This window comes from Lissotriton vulgaris, chromosome 11 (genome assembly GCF_964263255.1).
Source record: "Lissotriton vulgaris chromosome 11, aLisVul1.2, whole genome shotgun sequence".
Taxonomy (NCBI): domain Eukaryota; kingdom Metazoa; phylum Chordata; class Amphibia; order Caudata; family Salamandridae; genus Lissotriton; species Lissotriton vulgaris.
Genome location: NC_141699.1, coordinates 136670819 through 136686768, shown reverse-complemented (window position 1 = coordinate 136686768; position 15950 = coordinate 136670819). Strand labels below are relative to the sequence as shown.

The window sequence follows — 15950 nt, the reverse complement described above, 5'->3', positions numbered from 1 at the left end:
CGGAGCCTTTGATCCAACCAGTGCGACTTGCACTTTCGGTTTCGATACAGATGGTGTTGACCCCGATGGCTTCACTTTCGGTTTCTGGACCGGGAGTGGCGCATCACCAATGTCCGTGGCCGGGCCAGGAGGAGGGGCCGTGGGATGAGCATTGAGGTCTTGGGTAAGGCCCGAAGGCGATCCCTCGACCTGGGCCTTATGATGGGGTTTGGCCCCGGAGTCAGTAGGAGGATGCTCCTCTTCCGAGCTATCCTCTACGGTGGCAATGGCCCCGTCGTCGTCCCCTACCTCCTCGACGACTTCCTCGAACTCTTCGTCTCCCGCGTCGTAGTCTTCCTCGCCCTCCGACGCCGGGTTAGAGTCCGAAACATTCAGGATGGTGTCGTCGTCAACATCTTTTTCAAAGATGTTTGCTGGTGGGGGTGCCGATCTCTGGGCCTGCAGTCTTGCGGCCCGACGTAGCTTGAGAGTCTTCTTCGACCGGAACTTGGAGCAGGCCATACACTTGGCCTCGTCGTGGTCCGGCGACAAGCACTTGTTGCACACTGGGTGCACGTCGATGTGCGGGTACTTTGAGGCACACACCGGGCACCTCTTAAATGGACTTCGTTCCATGTTGAAGTAGTCTGGAGCGTCGTGTAGGCCCGTCCGCGCCGACAGCACGCGGAAGGGCAGCAGTTGATCGGAGCCGATGAATAAACCAACCCGAACGATAAACAATACCGACGCGAGTCCCAAAGACCTTTTGGTCTCAAGTAAAGAAACGTAAACAACTATCGATTCCGACAGAGGGAACCGAAACACATCCGAACCCAATGGCGGAAAAAAACAATCTGGGGATGGAGTCGATGCCCATGCGCACTGTAGTCCAGGGGAGGAGCCACCTATCTCGTGATACTTCGAAGACTCTTCCAGGACAACAATGTGCAATCATCCGGACCCAACACTAGGCGGCGATCAATGCACAGATATGAATTCAGCAGCCCACATGCCTCGAACCAAAGTATTATTTTAAATTAAAAAAAAGACCCTAGAAATTCACTTACAAAATCAAAAGGTGAAACTAACATAGTTAGGTAACAATTTCAGCGACAAAACATTTCAAATGTACAAAACCACTGAAATTCACCAGTTAGTTATCTATGGTAATTATAACTTACACCTTTGTCATTAACAGCTTACCCTACATATTAAATCACTCATGACATTTTCTATGATTTCATTAATATTATCATTGTAACATTTGCAATTAAATTACTGACAAAATGGTGGTGAGCGCATGTGCAGGCTGCCCATGTGAGCATGGGTGGTGTGCCCTGCAGAATGGGCCCCTTAAGTTTCTAGGATTGCTACTTACCATAAGGTATCTAGTGTTTACTAAAGCTCTCCCGGTACTTAAACTGTATTGCACATTAAAGTGGAAATCTACACTTTAGTACAGTTTCACTATATTATGGCCTATAGGGTCCAGCAAGTTAAGACTCTATGGCTAAACATGCATACAGAGTGTAGATTCTCTGTCCATGACATTATAGATACAGTACTTATAACACTTTAATTGTCATTTCCCTAGTTCAGTTCCTATTCAGAATCCAGCCCTTTTTCCCCCCTATTGGGCCGAATTAATTACTCTGCTGCCTAGCACAGGATCAAAGGCCTCCCCTCACAATAGGCCCGGTAATAGCCCTGGACATAGTTTCTGGGTAAAGAAGGGGTGGAAGAAAATCTTTGACTGTTAATTAACTTATCACACCACACTTGGGCTTGGACCGGATAGTCCCACTGAAACAAACAAAAACCAGACCCATGGAGCCAAACACAGCAGGGGTTCTCCTATGAAGGTTTGGTGGGAAGGGATCAAACAGCTGTGTCAGCTAACTGTGGAGTTGAGGCTCTCAGAGAAGCTCTTTCCACAGACAACTGAGGTTTTCATATTGGAATATTAAAGAATGCAGTACAGGAGGGTTAGGATGGGGGTGCAGCAATGTGGCACCTTAGAATTAATCAGGGTTGCCTGGCTTCTACAATCTTTCACTATCACTTAAAAAAATCACAAATGAGACAGTGATGAGGATACTTGACCCAGGACTCAGATTAGTCTTCTCCAGGGCCAGTAGTACTTGCTTCTTTATGCACCTCCAGGAGAAGTTGGTATAAGACCTAATGAGGGACATGCTGGGTTTTAACCAAGGACTTCGGTGCACTGGCCTTTGGCTCCTATAGGGTAATAACTAGCACTGCTGGTTCCCACCTGAGGCAGAAGCTTAAGAGTGTTGCTAGCCCCTGTACTGGTCAGTGAGGGCATGCAAGGATGCTACCCCCAATTTACCTGGCAGCACTTGGATGCCTAGTGGGCAAAAACATCTGGTGGCTAAGACTGCAATTCAGGAGATGGGTGTGTGTGTGTGGGGGGGGGGGGGGGGGGGTGGGGGGGGATGATGAAAGCAGCAGAGTCACTATCGGGCACAACCAAGAATAGTCAGTAAAGTAACAAAACGTTGAGATTGGCATGCAAGTGTCAAGAAAACAATTGCAGCTTTGTGTAAGGCAGAAGCACAGAAAAAATAGGCCATGAGAAGAAACAGAAGAGGTAGGGTTGCCGAGCAGACCAACCATACCAAGAAACAGAAAAGGGACGACCACAAGGAATTGGAGAGGAAGGAGTCCACCTTACCCAAGTATAAGGAGAACTAGTATAAGAAGTGTCAATGTCTAAAGAGAGGGAAAAACCGCTACTTAGAACAGTACTTGACAATGCACTGAGTCAAGATTCACACCTCAAATCTGCTAGGGAAGGCGCGCCTAAGGCAAGCCCGTCTGCGCCCGTCCGCGACCATGGGCCCGTCCCCCTGGCCATACCACCTCAGATCAGTGTGGGACGGCAACCTATACGAGGCAGGCGTTACTACATCTGCGCAAGGTGCTGCCGCCTGAATGCAAACACACGCTGCACGTGGAGCAATGGCCCCTGAAGTGTGATGATTGCGGCTATACTATCCTCCGAGACCAAGAGACGAGTAAGGAAGGTAACGATCTTTCTGCCTTACTACTGAACTGTCGATCGTTGAAACGTCATAGCTTGAACATTTATGACATGCTGATAGAGGACAGCCCTGACTTGGTCTTCTTGACAGAAACATGGTTAGATGAGCAATCCCTCCCTGATATTATAGAGGCCCTTCCCTCCGGTTACAACATTCTCCAAATCAATAGAGGGATTCGGGGGGGGGGGCGGATAGCCATTGTCCATAAAATCGAGCTGTCATGCTCTCTTGAACAGACTGCCATTAAGAACTGTGAAGCTGGACTATTTTCCATCTCGATTGGCCCTAATTGCACCATTAAGGGCTACCTTATCTATCGCCCTCCTGGTGCGGCGACCGCGTTCATTGAGAGCCTCCTGGAGGCTCTAACGCAATCTGCTTTACGCCACAATAAGTTCATGATTGTAGGAGACCTCAACGTGCATCTGGATGATGTCAACTGCAGAGAGGCTGTATCCCTGATTAATGCACTTAGAGCCCTTATGTTTGTTTTGGCCGATAACAGAGCCACCCATCAAGCGGGGTATTTACTGGATCCAATTTTTGCTAATTGGGAAGATATAAGCGTATCTGTCCCGATTAAGATCCTGTGGTCTGATCACTATTTGATCCCTTTTAAACTTAGAAGATTGCCCAAAAGGGGGCCTATACAGAAACCCCCCGCCATTAGGCGCAGGGACTGGAGGAAATTCAGTCACGAAGCCTTCAGTCAAGCCCTAGGACAGAACCCCCAAAGATCAGCGACAACTTAGCGGAGGCATGCAGGGTGTATGATGAATGGGTTGAGGGTGCACTGGATAAAGTTGCCCCCTGGACTCAAAGAGCCATGGCACGGAGCACGAAATCCGCTCCGTGGTTTACCGCTGAGCTACGCGCCGCTAAAACCAAATGTAAGACTCTGGAGCGTAGATGGAGAGTGGAATATGCCCCCAACTACGTGAAGTCTATAAGAGTGAACTAAGGTCTTATCACAGTCAGATTAGGAAAGCTAAAAGAAATTACTATAATAAGAGGATTGACTGTGCAGAGAATACGTCTAAAGAGCTCTTCATGATTCTGAAGGAACTCTCCGCCCCTCTAACCAGTCCAGGGGAAGTCCCCCCCTCGACAGAGTCATGCAATGAGATTGCAGACTTCTTTGTAGGGAAGGTAGAAAAGATCTATGCTTCCTTCCAGGAGAATTCTGAACCCACTGATTCAACAGACCCTAACTGTGATAATCAGGTTATGATAAAACTTAGGAAGTTTGTGGTCCCCCAAGCAGAGGAACTAATTATCATCGTATCGGACATTCACTCTGGATCTCCATTAGATGCGATCCCAGCGAGGATTCTTCGCAGTCATCTTCCCCTGGTAGCGGAGCACGTAGATAACATGGCTTCTCTTTCTTTCCGTGAATGTCTAGTTCCGGACATCTGGAAACTGGCCCAAGTTGTCCCGATAAAAAAGAAAGCCCATATAAGCATAACTCAATTAGACAACCGTAGACCAATCTCCCTTCTTCCCTACTGTGCGAAGGTAGTAGAGAAATTGGTTAACCGACAACTGGTGAGCTTTGTGGAGGAAAATAAGCTCCTCCACTCGTCTCAGTCGGGATTCAGAGCCAAACACTCGACTGAGACCGCTCTCCTCCTATCGACAGAACTGCTGCGGTGCAGGGCGGATGAGGGTCACACGGCCGCACTGGTCCTATTGGACTTAAGTGCGGCGTTTGACACCGTATCGCACTCCGTATTACTGGACCGTCAGAGTATGAAGGGAATAACCGGGCCTGCCCATGAGTGGTTGGCTTGCTTCCTTCCTTAAGAACAGGAGATTTCAAGTGCATTGTCCACCATGTAAATCCAGTATAAGATGTCTTAGACAAGGGGTTCCACAGGGCTCAATTTTGAGCCCCACGTTATTCAATCTGTACATGGAACCCCTTGCCAAACTGGTGGAGTCATATGGTGTTGCCATAGTCTCCTATGCAGACGATACACAACTGGTGATCAACTTGTCCCGTGATCCAGTTGTGGATGCTGAGAATTTCTCGGCCTGCTTGGTGGCACTTGATGGGTGGATAAAGCATAACTATCTCCGCCTCAATGGTAATAAGACGGAAGTTCTTATCGTTGGTCCCTGTCCCTCCATCTGGACATCTGCCTGGTGGCCCATAGAACTGGGATCTGTCCCTGCCCCGGTGAACACAGTCAAAAACCTTGGCATTCTTCTTGACTCCAATCTAGCCTACACTAGTCATGTTGATAATGTGGCCGGTAAATGCTATGGCATCTTGAAGGTCCTGAGGAAAATCCTGGACCTACTGCCCCCCAGCACCAGGAAAACAATGGTACATGCCTTGGTTACCTCCCATTTAGACTATGGGAACTCCCTACTCTGTGGACTCAGCACAAAAGGCCTAGCACAGCTGCAACGCGTCCAGAACGCAGCTGCCAGGCTTGTCCTGAACCTCCCCAGGAGGGCATCTGGGAAACATGCATTGCGTTCCCTGCATTGGCTCCCAATAAAGGAACGAATTAAATTTAAAACTATGTGCATTACCCATCGTATAGCTCACAAAAAAGCTCCTCCATATCTCCAGGATTTGCTCCCAATCTATCGTCCTTCACGCCATCTTAGGTCAATGGGCAGCATGCTATTAGTGGTTCCGCGGATCCACAGAGCAAGGATGGGAGGACGGTCCTTTAGACACCTTGCCAGTAAAGACTGGAATGACCTACCCATCGAATTGAGGATGGAACCATCTGAAACAAGGTTCAGACAGAGGCTGAAAACCCATCTCTTCCCCAAAACATAATCAATACTGTTTCCCCTACTCTTGAGTTCATCCTCTGTGAGCTAAGCTGAAGAGATGTTTGGTGGGATTGTCAGCGCGGGGACGCACTGTTCCTTGTGCAACCAGGCGCTTAACAAATGCCATTAATAATAATAAAAAAGGACACCTGACAGAATGTACTGGTAGAAAAGAATGGCAAACTTTAACAACTCAAGAAAGAAATGTAGGAATTTGGTTTAGTATATACTAAACCAAAATGAGCTTTAGTGTGCACAAGGTCCAGTGGAACCCCAAATGTAGGCAGAGGTAAAAATAAATGGCACCTCACTCTCTTTCTGTGGTAGTGTGGGCAAAGAGTAAGGCTTTATCAGAGGGGAGTGTTAAGCATTTGTTGTACACACTCAATAGACTGAACTCAGACCGATTTGTATCAAAAATATTATTTAGTTGTATTTTATTTCTAGAACCAAGCCAAGCCTGGTGCAGGTAAGTGTAATTTTATGCAATATTTTAAAGCTGAATGCAGGTTCAAATGCAGTTGGTTGAATTACAGGTAAGTCAATATTCAGAAATTACTTTTCAGTTACTTTACAGATTACTTTGTTTGTTACTTTTAAAATTACTTTTAAAGTTAATTTTGCTACTCAGCGTGACATGCCTAGATATCACACTAGGACATTTCCTAGAGAAAAGGTAAGTAAATCAGTTGTTGTACACTTGCAGTTTCAGTGTTTCATACAAACCAACTACACACTTAGAACAATTTCCAAGGAAAAACAGTCATTGTATTCCTATGGAGAAAAATTAAGTTAACAGTTTGCAGGTAAGTACTTGTTTGTGGGAGTTGGAATTCTGGGGTTAGAACCAAGGTTTCCGTAGGGTCAAGGATGCACTCTTGAAACACCCTCAGTGGCACTAGGGCGGCCGGGTGCAGTGCGCTGAGGCCCAATGTTATCCAATAGGGGATATGGCAAAGGGGGATCCGAGTTAGCACCCAAAGTACACCGGCAGTGGCAGCTCGGTTCAGGGTGCTGTTTTGGCGTTGGGTGCCCTGTTTTCAATGGGGATTCTCCAGTTGCAACAAAGACTGCAAGTTCAGGGATAAAGATCATCTGGTGGTGACCACCAGTTGGGTTGCCTGGGGATGCTAGGACACCGTCGGTTGGGCCACCCAAGGCCGCCGCAGGACGTCGGATGCAGGGGTGTCTAAGCGTCGGGTTTTCTTACAAGCCCCGGGGGTCCTCCAGAAAGACTGCAGGTGTCGTTTGGAGCGTCAAGGCAGGTCAGAGGTTATTAGATCTCAGGTCATGATCACTGGTGAGACCCCCTCGTGGTGTTGGCCCACTCGAACTCAGGCCATAGGCATAGAGTGCAGACTCACGGTTTTGGCTGGGGTCAGAGTCTGTTGGTGAGCAAATCCTGTGCTCATGGGAGACAAAGTCTTGGGTGGGAAAGAAGGGCAAGTCCTTCGGGGTCCTGAGGCTGCAGGACACACCGGGATTTCTCTAGAGCAGGTTCGAGGTGGGGGCAGGTCGGTAGCGCTGGGGCCAAGTCAGTCGGTGTCCTCCTCCTCTTAGTTTCAGCACAGCTTCTTCGTCCTTCTTTTCTTCTGGTCGGTTCTTGTCTGAGGAAACAAGGTTCAAGGTTGCCCCTAAATAATAGATTTAGGGGAGTTACAGGTAAGTAAAGGTTGGAACCAATGGTTCCCTTCCTTGTGGTGGGTACACCCCCTATTATGCCACTCTCTCTGGTTGGCTGGGTCCCCCCCATCTGCAAGATGGCAGGGACAGAGTTGTGCTTCAATGCGCTTCCCCCCCATCTGAGGGGTGGGGTTGGGAAGAACAAGTTACTTACCTTCGGTAACGCTTTTTCTGGTAGATACTATATCTGCCTGTGGATTCCTCACCTTGTGAATATCCCCCTTGCGTCAGCAACGTTCGGAAATTTTCTTCGTAGCACGCCGTCGTGGGCGACGTCACAGGAGCACGGCATCACGCGTGACTCCGTCTGACGTCACCGACCCCATATTAGGCCCACGCCGGCGTGATGACGTCAGTTTCGCCCTTTTTTCCGTGCCTTCGAGGCACACGGACGGACCAACGATAGCAAATATGCAAATATACAATGTACACAGTACAAATAGAACCAAATCAATACAACAGTATTATAATCATATAAACAGAAAGACCAGGTATAGCAGAGCAGACAACGGGGAGGCGGGTGGGTCAGTGAGGAATCCACAGGCAGATATAGTATCTACCAGAAAAAGCGTTACCGAAGGTAAGTAACTTGTTCTTCTGATAGATACATCTGCCGTGTGGATTCCTCACCTTGTGAATAGATTCCCACAGCAGTCCCCACTCCCGGAGGAGGGTGTCTACTCTGCTACACCAGGAAGTCTTGGAGGACAGAACGCGCGAAGTGGCCATCCCTCCTCACCTCGGTATCTAAGCAGTAATGCTTCGCGAAAGTGTGGAGGGAGGCCCAAGTCGCGGCCCTGCAAATATCCTCAACAGGCACACCCCTAGACAAAGCAGATGTTGCAGACTTTGCTCTAGTTGAATGAGCTCTAATACCCTCAGGAGGGTCCTTACCCGCAAGGGAGTAGCAGATCTTGATGCACAGGATTATCCATCTGGAAAGAGTGCGCTTGTGCACCGCTCTGCCCTTCTTGCAGCCAGCAAAGCCAACAAACAGCTGGTCGTCCATCCGGAAGTCCTTAGTCCTGTCCAGATAGAAGGACACCGCCCGCTTAGGGTCCAGGCGATGCTGTCTCTCTTCCTCCTTAGACAGGTGAGGGGGAGGATAGAAGGTAGGAAGGGTAATGGACTGCCCAAGATGGAAAGGAGTCACCACCTTAGGCAGAAAAGCAGCCCTGGTCCTAAGAACCATCCTTTCTGCATGAATGGTCAGGAACGGGGGTTTGGAACTTAGAGCTTGAAGCTCACTTACCCTCCTTGCCGAGGTGATTGCAACGAGGAAAATAGTTTTAAAAGAGAGAAGCCTCAATGGACACTTGTGCAAGGGTTCAAAGGGAGAACCCATTAAAAAGGTCAGCACAAGATTCAAATCCCAATGAGGAATAATAAAAGGGGTAGGAAGAAACATTCACAAGACCCCTCAAAAATCTCACAACCACCGGAGACTTAAAGAGAGAAGGCTGATCCGGCAAACATAGAAACGCCGATAAGGCCGAAAGATAACCCTTGACCGTGGACACAGCCAAACCTTGCTGCGCCAGATAAAGGGCAAACTGTAAAATATTAGACAAATGAGCCCTCAAAGGGTCAATATCCCTCTCCCTGCACCAAGAAACAAATTTTGTCCACCTATAGGAGTAAATGGACTTAGTGGTGTCACGCCTGGCAGAGAGAATGACATCCACCACCTCGTGAGGGAGAGAAAAAGAACTCAAGTTGCCCCGTTTAATCTCCAGGCATGAAGGTGTAATGTCTGGAGGTGGGGGTGTAGAACCTGCCCCTCCAACTGAGAGAGGAGGTCTGCCCTGTGAGGGAGACGGAGCGGCGGGTGAGAGGATAGGTGGAGTAGGTCCGAATACCACACCCTTCTCGGCCAATCCGGGGCGACCAATATGACTTGGGCCCGGTCTTGACGAATCTTCCTCAGAACCCGAGGAATCAAAGGTATGGGGGGAAACGCGTAAAGGAGTCGATCTCCCCAACTCAACTGAAACGCGTCCCCCAATGCTCCTTGCATCGGATACTGGAGACTGCAGAATGAAGGGCAGTGAGCATTCTCGCGAGTGGCGAACAGATCCACCCGAGGAGTCCCCCCACATCTGAAAGATGTTGCGAACAACCTCCGGGTGAAGCCTCCACTCGTGGTCGGCAGAAAACTGCCGACTGAGACTGTCCGCACGCACGTTCAGAACCCCGGCCAGATGATTTGCCACCAGACAAATCTGATGGTCCTGAACCCAGGACCAGAGACGCAGAGCCTCTCTGCAGAGACACTGCGACCCTACTCCTCCCTGCTTGTTGATGTACCACATCGCAGTCGTGTTGTCCGTTAGGACCTGGACCGAACGACCGCGAAGGGAAGGGAGGAAGGCCTTGAGCGCCAAACGTATCGCCCTCAATTCCAGAAGGTTGATGTGAAACAACCTTTCTTCCGGAGACCAAAGACCCTTGACCTCCAGGTCTCCCAGATGAGCACCCCACCCGAGAGTGGATGCATCCGATATCACTGTGGCCACTGATGGAGGTAGCTGAAAAGGCTTTCCCTGTGACAGATTGCCTTCCACGCCCCACCAGGACAGGTCCGCTGCAGTTTCTCTGGAGATCCTCACAGACTCCCTGAGATCTCCGTTGTGCTGATACCACTGCCTGCGGAGGCACCACTGGAGCGCCCTCATGTGCCAGCGTGCATGACTGACCAACAGAATGCAAGAAGCCATCAGACCGAGCAGACGAAGGACCTTCAGGACTGGAACAACCGCTCCATTGAAGAATAAAGGAATCATTTCCTGAATGTCGCGAATCCTTTGAGTTGGAGGGAATGCACGACATACAGAAGTGTCCAGTACCGCACCTATGAACAGGTTGCGCTGGGAGGGCACCAGGTGAGATTTGGGTACGTTTATCGAAAAACCCAACCTGTGTAACAACTGAGTTGTCTCCTGCAGATGATGGAGCACCATCTCCGGCGACTCTGCTTTGATCAGCCAGTCGTCTAGATAAGGGAATACAGGAATCCCTGACCTCCTGAGATGCGCCGCCACCACCGCCATCACCTTGGTGAAAACTCGAGGCGCAGTAGTAAGTCCAAACGGGAGGGCCGCAAACTGATAGTGCTGCGATCCCACCGTAAAACGGAGATACTTCCTGTGCGACTTCAGGATTGGGATGTGAAAATACGCATCCTGCAAGTCGATCGACACCATCCAGTCTTCTTCCATCAGCGCCAGAAGAACCTGAGCAAGGGTGAGCATTTTGAACTTCTCCTGTTTGAGATAGAGGTTCAAAATCCTGAGATCCAGGATAGGCCGAAGTCTGCCATCCTTCTTGGGAATCAAGAAATACCGGGAGTAGCACCCTTGACCCCTCTCCTGCTCTGGAACCACCTCTATCGCTCCCTTTCGAAACAGAGCCAGGACTTCCTCCTGCAGGAGAAGCAGGTGGTCCTCCGAGCAATAACCTTGGCAAGGAGGGTAATTGGGAGGGAACTCCTGAAAAGGAAGTGCATACCCATTCTCTACGAGATTGAGAACCCAAAGATCTGATGTAACCAAATCCCAATCTCGTAGAAAGTGAGTAAGCCGACCCCCTACTGGCCCTACATGATCCAGAATGGTGGATCTAGGGCTGCTTTGCTGATGCGGGTGGGGGTTGGGCATTATTGGAGGAAGAGGAGACTTGACGTCCACGTCCACGACCCCTCTGTCTACCTCTATAGGACTTATATAGAGGGTTCTGCTGCTGCTGCTGCTGTTGTTGGCCCTGCTTGAAGGGACGAAAAGAAGATTTACCAAATCCCTTAAATTTTCTAGCTGCAGACCCTCTCATCTGCAGACCCAACGATCTCGCAGTGGCACGGCTGTCTTTAAACCTTTCCAAGGCCACATCTGCCTTCTTACCAAAAAGGCCAGATCCTTCAAAGGGTAAGTCCAACAAAGTAGATTGTACATCCGCTGAGAAATCAGATGACTTTAACCATGCGGCTCTCCTAGTTGCAATGGATGAGCCCATAATTCTGGCAACTGAATCCACAGTGTCCATGCCGCTTTGGATGACCATGCGGGCCGCAGCCTGAGTGTCAGAGATGACTTCATTAAAGTTTTTCCTATCCTCCTCAGGAAGTTTTGGTGACAATTGCTTCACTGAGTCCATCAGCCCGTGCACATATCTACCTAAAAGGCAAGTAGCATTTGACGACTTCAGAGCCATGCTTCCAGAAGAGAAAGTCTTCTTCGCAGCCTGATCCACTTTCTTAGACTCTTTGTCAGCAGGCACTTGAGGGAATGAGCCTGCCGCCCTATTAGAACAAGCCGCCTGAACCACAAGACTTTCCGGAGACGGATGCGTAGAAAGAAATGCAGGGTCATCAGGAGCCACCCTATAGCGCCTTGCAATAAGCCTTGAAACTGCAGGAGCAGACAACGGCCTCTTCCAAATTTCCTTAATTGGATCTGACAAGGCATCAGTAAACGGCAAAGTTGGCTCCACAATTGAAGATGGAGAATGCAGGACTTCCGTGAGAATGTTGGGCTTGTACTCCACTGTGGGCAGCTTTAAGTTAAGAAGGTCAGCAGCCTTCCTAATGACTACGTGATAAGGAGCCACGTCCCTTGATGGTGCATCAGAAGTCGAAGGCAGACCCCACTCGGGAGAGAGTTCCAGACCACTAGCATCCCGAAGCTCTTCGAAGTCATCACCATGATCAGGAAGCTCGCCTTCTTCCACATCTGAACTCTCATCATCCTTTTGCTCGAGAAGACGCTGAGCTCTTCGCCTCGACCACTCCATTCGAATCGAAGTCGACGGATCCGGTAACGACTCCGACGGAGCCGGTTCCGACGTCGCTCGAGGAACCGAAGCAGGAGGACGAGAGTCAAGAACAGGTGTGGCACCTCGATCTCGACTGCGAGGTCGATCCGGAGTCGGCGAAGCCGCATGCGGAGTCGAGGACCTCGGTGGAGCCGTACCGAGCCAAGGTGAAACAGGCGCCGGCATGAAAGGCATAAATGGAGCAGGGGCATACGACTGAGGAATACCCAGGTTGTACGATAACGGACCCATGGGGCCACCAGGCGCTCCAGCGGGGTACATTGCCCTAGAATAAACTCCAAACATCGCATTGAGAAAATGCGAGGGATCCTGCCCAGGACCAGGAAAGGAAGGGTACGGACTTGCAATGGAGGCCGACCCGACACATCCTCACCCTGACCTTCTGGATTCACAGGAGTCTCCGCCGAAGCCGGTTCTTGAGTCACCTCCTCTTCTTCATGCTCCGAGGAAACCGGGTCCGGCTCCGGCTCCGGCGCCGGAGAACCCACTCTTGACAAAGCAGGTGAAGGAGAGACAAAGTCCTTACGGTGTTTGTGAGACTTTCTCTTCGAGTTAGAGGAATCCTTCCCCGAATGATGTCTCGAACTGTGCTTCCTCCTCTTATGCTTTCTCCTCGAAGAGCTCGAAGCATGCCCGGAAGCCGACTTAGATCTACACCTAGACCTTTCTCTGGACTTCGACTTCGCCTTGGACCTCGAGTCGTCTCCAGACCTCGAACCCGCTCTGGACCTAGACGCCGATCTCGACCTCGACCGAGACCTATGCTTCGACTTCGATCTCCGTGACGTTGATCTCGAAAGTCGCCCAGAGTCCTTTTTCACCTTCGCCAAGAGCAACTTTGCTTCACGCTCCCGAAGCGCCTTCGGATTCATCTTAAAACAGGACTCGCAGTTCTTGACGTCGTGGCCCGACCCAAGACACCACAAACAATCCTGATGTGGGTCAGTGATAGACATCATGCGGGCACAAGACCTACATGGCTTAAAGCCTGTTTTCCTCGACGACATCTCCGGAGAAGAACAAAGTCGCAAGAAAGAAACAGTGACAAATATTAGTCAGAAAGATACTAGGTATCGCTGAAGATCCCGAAAACCGTTAGCGTCGGAGACGCGGAAAAAAGGGAACTGACGTCATCACGCCGGCGTGGGCCTAATATGGGGTCGGTGACGTCAGACGGAGTCGCGCGCGATGCCGTGCTCCTGTGACGTCGCCCACGACGGCGTGCTACGAAGAAAATTTCCGAACGTTGCTGACGCAAGGGGGATATTCACAAGGTGAGGAATCCACACGGCAGATGTATCTATCAGAAAGGTGGGCACACTTCCTTTCCTCACTTGGTTTCCCCCCGATTCTCCCACCCAAAGAGGGGGTCAGAACCGGTGGGAGCCAGTTGCTGGGGTAGCTCACAAAGGCGGCAAGCCTTGGAAGTTTTCCCTTCGTGGACCCTGCCCATCCTGGGGTACGAGGCTTGGCACCTTGTCCCAAGATGTACACTGTTTCAGACCTTTGAAAGCAGCAGGCTTACGACCCAGGGGACCTGAAACATGTCTGGTGGTGGCAGTTAGTGAGCAGTCACTCAGCCAGGACACTAGAGTTATGTCATTTTTCAGGGGGTATCTCTAGGATGCCCTCTGAGTGCATTTTTGTAATTAAATGCTACATTGGCATCAGTGTTGGTTTAATGCACTGAGAAGTTTGATACCAAACTTCCCAATTTTCAGTAAAGCCATAATGACAAACTCCCTGCATCATATACTCTGAAGGGCATAACTGCACTTACAATGCCTAAGAATTGACTTAAACACTGTAGGGTACAGGGCTCATGCACCTGTACCCTCACCACTGGTATGGTGCACCCAGCTAAAGGGGTGACTGATCTATGCCAGGGCAGTAGGCATGACACACCGGTATGTGTGCCATTTTGACAACTTTGTTCTGGCCCAAAACACAAACCGTCTGCAATGGCAGTGTGTGTGTAAAGGTACTGGCCTCTAAAGGTGGCACAATAAGTGGGGCATCCCTTAGAGGCCTTCCCTGGCCACAGTGCCCTTGGTACCTGTGGTACCATTTACAATGGACTGACCTGTGCCCAAAGACTGCAAAATGGGTTTTGTCTTAATGCAGATTTAGGGAAAGAACATAAGCCCTGGGTACCTGTTTGGAAGGAAAGCAGGGCACACTCAGTCAAAGTACATCAGCAATTTGGCAAAAAGTGGGGGCAACGATGCAAAAAGAGGGCATTTTCTTACAAGAAATATTTTAAATTAATAACTTTAGGAGCAACTGCTAAACACTGGTAAGGTGATCCTGGTGTCTTCATAGGGACGTTCACTACTTCTATTCAAGACAGATTTTATTTTTTATTTCAAAGATTAAATCTTATAGAAAAATGATATCATACACCAGCTAAACATTTTAAATACATAAACTTGAATTAAATATATAACAAAAATACTTCCTTTATGAAATTAGATATGCATTTGTCAAACTGAAGCTTAGTAAGATGTAATAGTTTTTATATAAATCAAAGCATTCCTCACTCTAAACCTCAAAATTACTTCAATCCAAACTCTTCTGGAGCAACACAATACATTTTTCAATTGCAATAACAATGTCTAAACTTTTCGTTGCATGTAAAGTGTCTCATGCTTCTTTTCTGGTTCTAATTCCATACTTCATAAAAAGAGGGTGGAGATCTTTCGATTTTTTGCTCATTCAGAAAGACCAAACAATCAAGCAAAAGATGGTCTAATTAATAGTTCATTTTTAGTTCCCAAAAGCAGCAACCATTATTCTCAGAAACTCAATCTAAAACCAGGGATTTTCCAGCTCAAGTAAATTCCAATCCGGAGTTGCAAATTGATCCTCCTCATTTGTTATTGGACACCCAAGACTGATATGACAATTTATTTTTAACCATGAAAGTTTTCAATAAGATGGGCAACATATTGCTTTGCCACTAGCTAAAGGTGATCATTAAATGTAGCTTTCCTTACTCATATCCAGAAGAAAACTATCAACATATTTAATGGGACAGGATCTCCAATCTCAGGTGCATCTATTCCCAACACAAGGTTCGGGGACAATTTAGAAGCAAGTCAAACATTGTTCAAATCGGCCCATTAAATAGTTTAAGGATAAAGCAGAGGTTTTCTTGCTTCTATTTCCACTAAACAGACTGATTGCTTTTAATGTCAGAGAAAAGTGTGAGCTAAAAGTGTCCAGGAACATGGGCCAAATTCATGTCTGCTTGGATCATCAATTGCTTTTTTGGAAGACCTAGGAGTTTTTAAATCAAACTCTAGACAAACCGAGTTTACTCTAAATACATAATTTAGCTCCATTCAATACCGGAGGAATTACTTTTCCAATTAATGCCTTTTTTATGGGCTCCACAGAGACTCCCATAATGGCAATTGAACCTTTTTAAGGTATTAAGGTAAGAAGTGTTGTTCTCCGTTTGGCTATGTGATTGTCCCAGATTAGATGCTTGCAAATTTAAGACCCAGATATTTACATTCCTTAACCTGTTCCAAACTGATATTATTTAGAAACTAGGAGACTTTATTGAGCCGTTTGGTGACGATTAGTGTCTTCATC

General features: G+C 48.5%; 1 protein-coding gene across 1 annotated transcript in view; it reads right to left on the bottom strand.

Annotated features, from left to right (window-relative positions):
- The window catches only part of SBNO1 (strawberry notch homolog 1), a 946695-nt gene that overhangs the window by 779116 nt on the left and 151629 nt on the right, over nucleotides 1-15950 (bottom strand). The gene's annotated exons all lie outside the window — the stretch shown is intronic.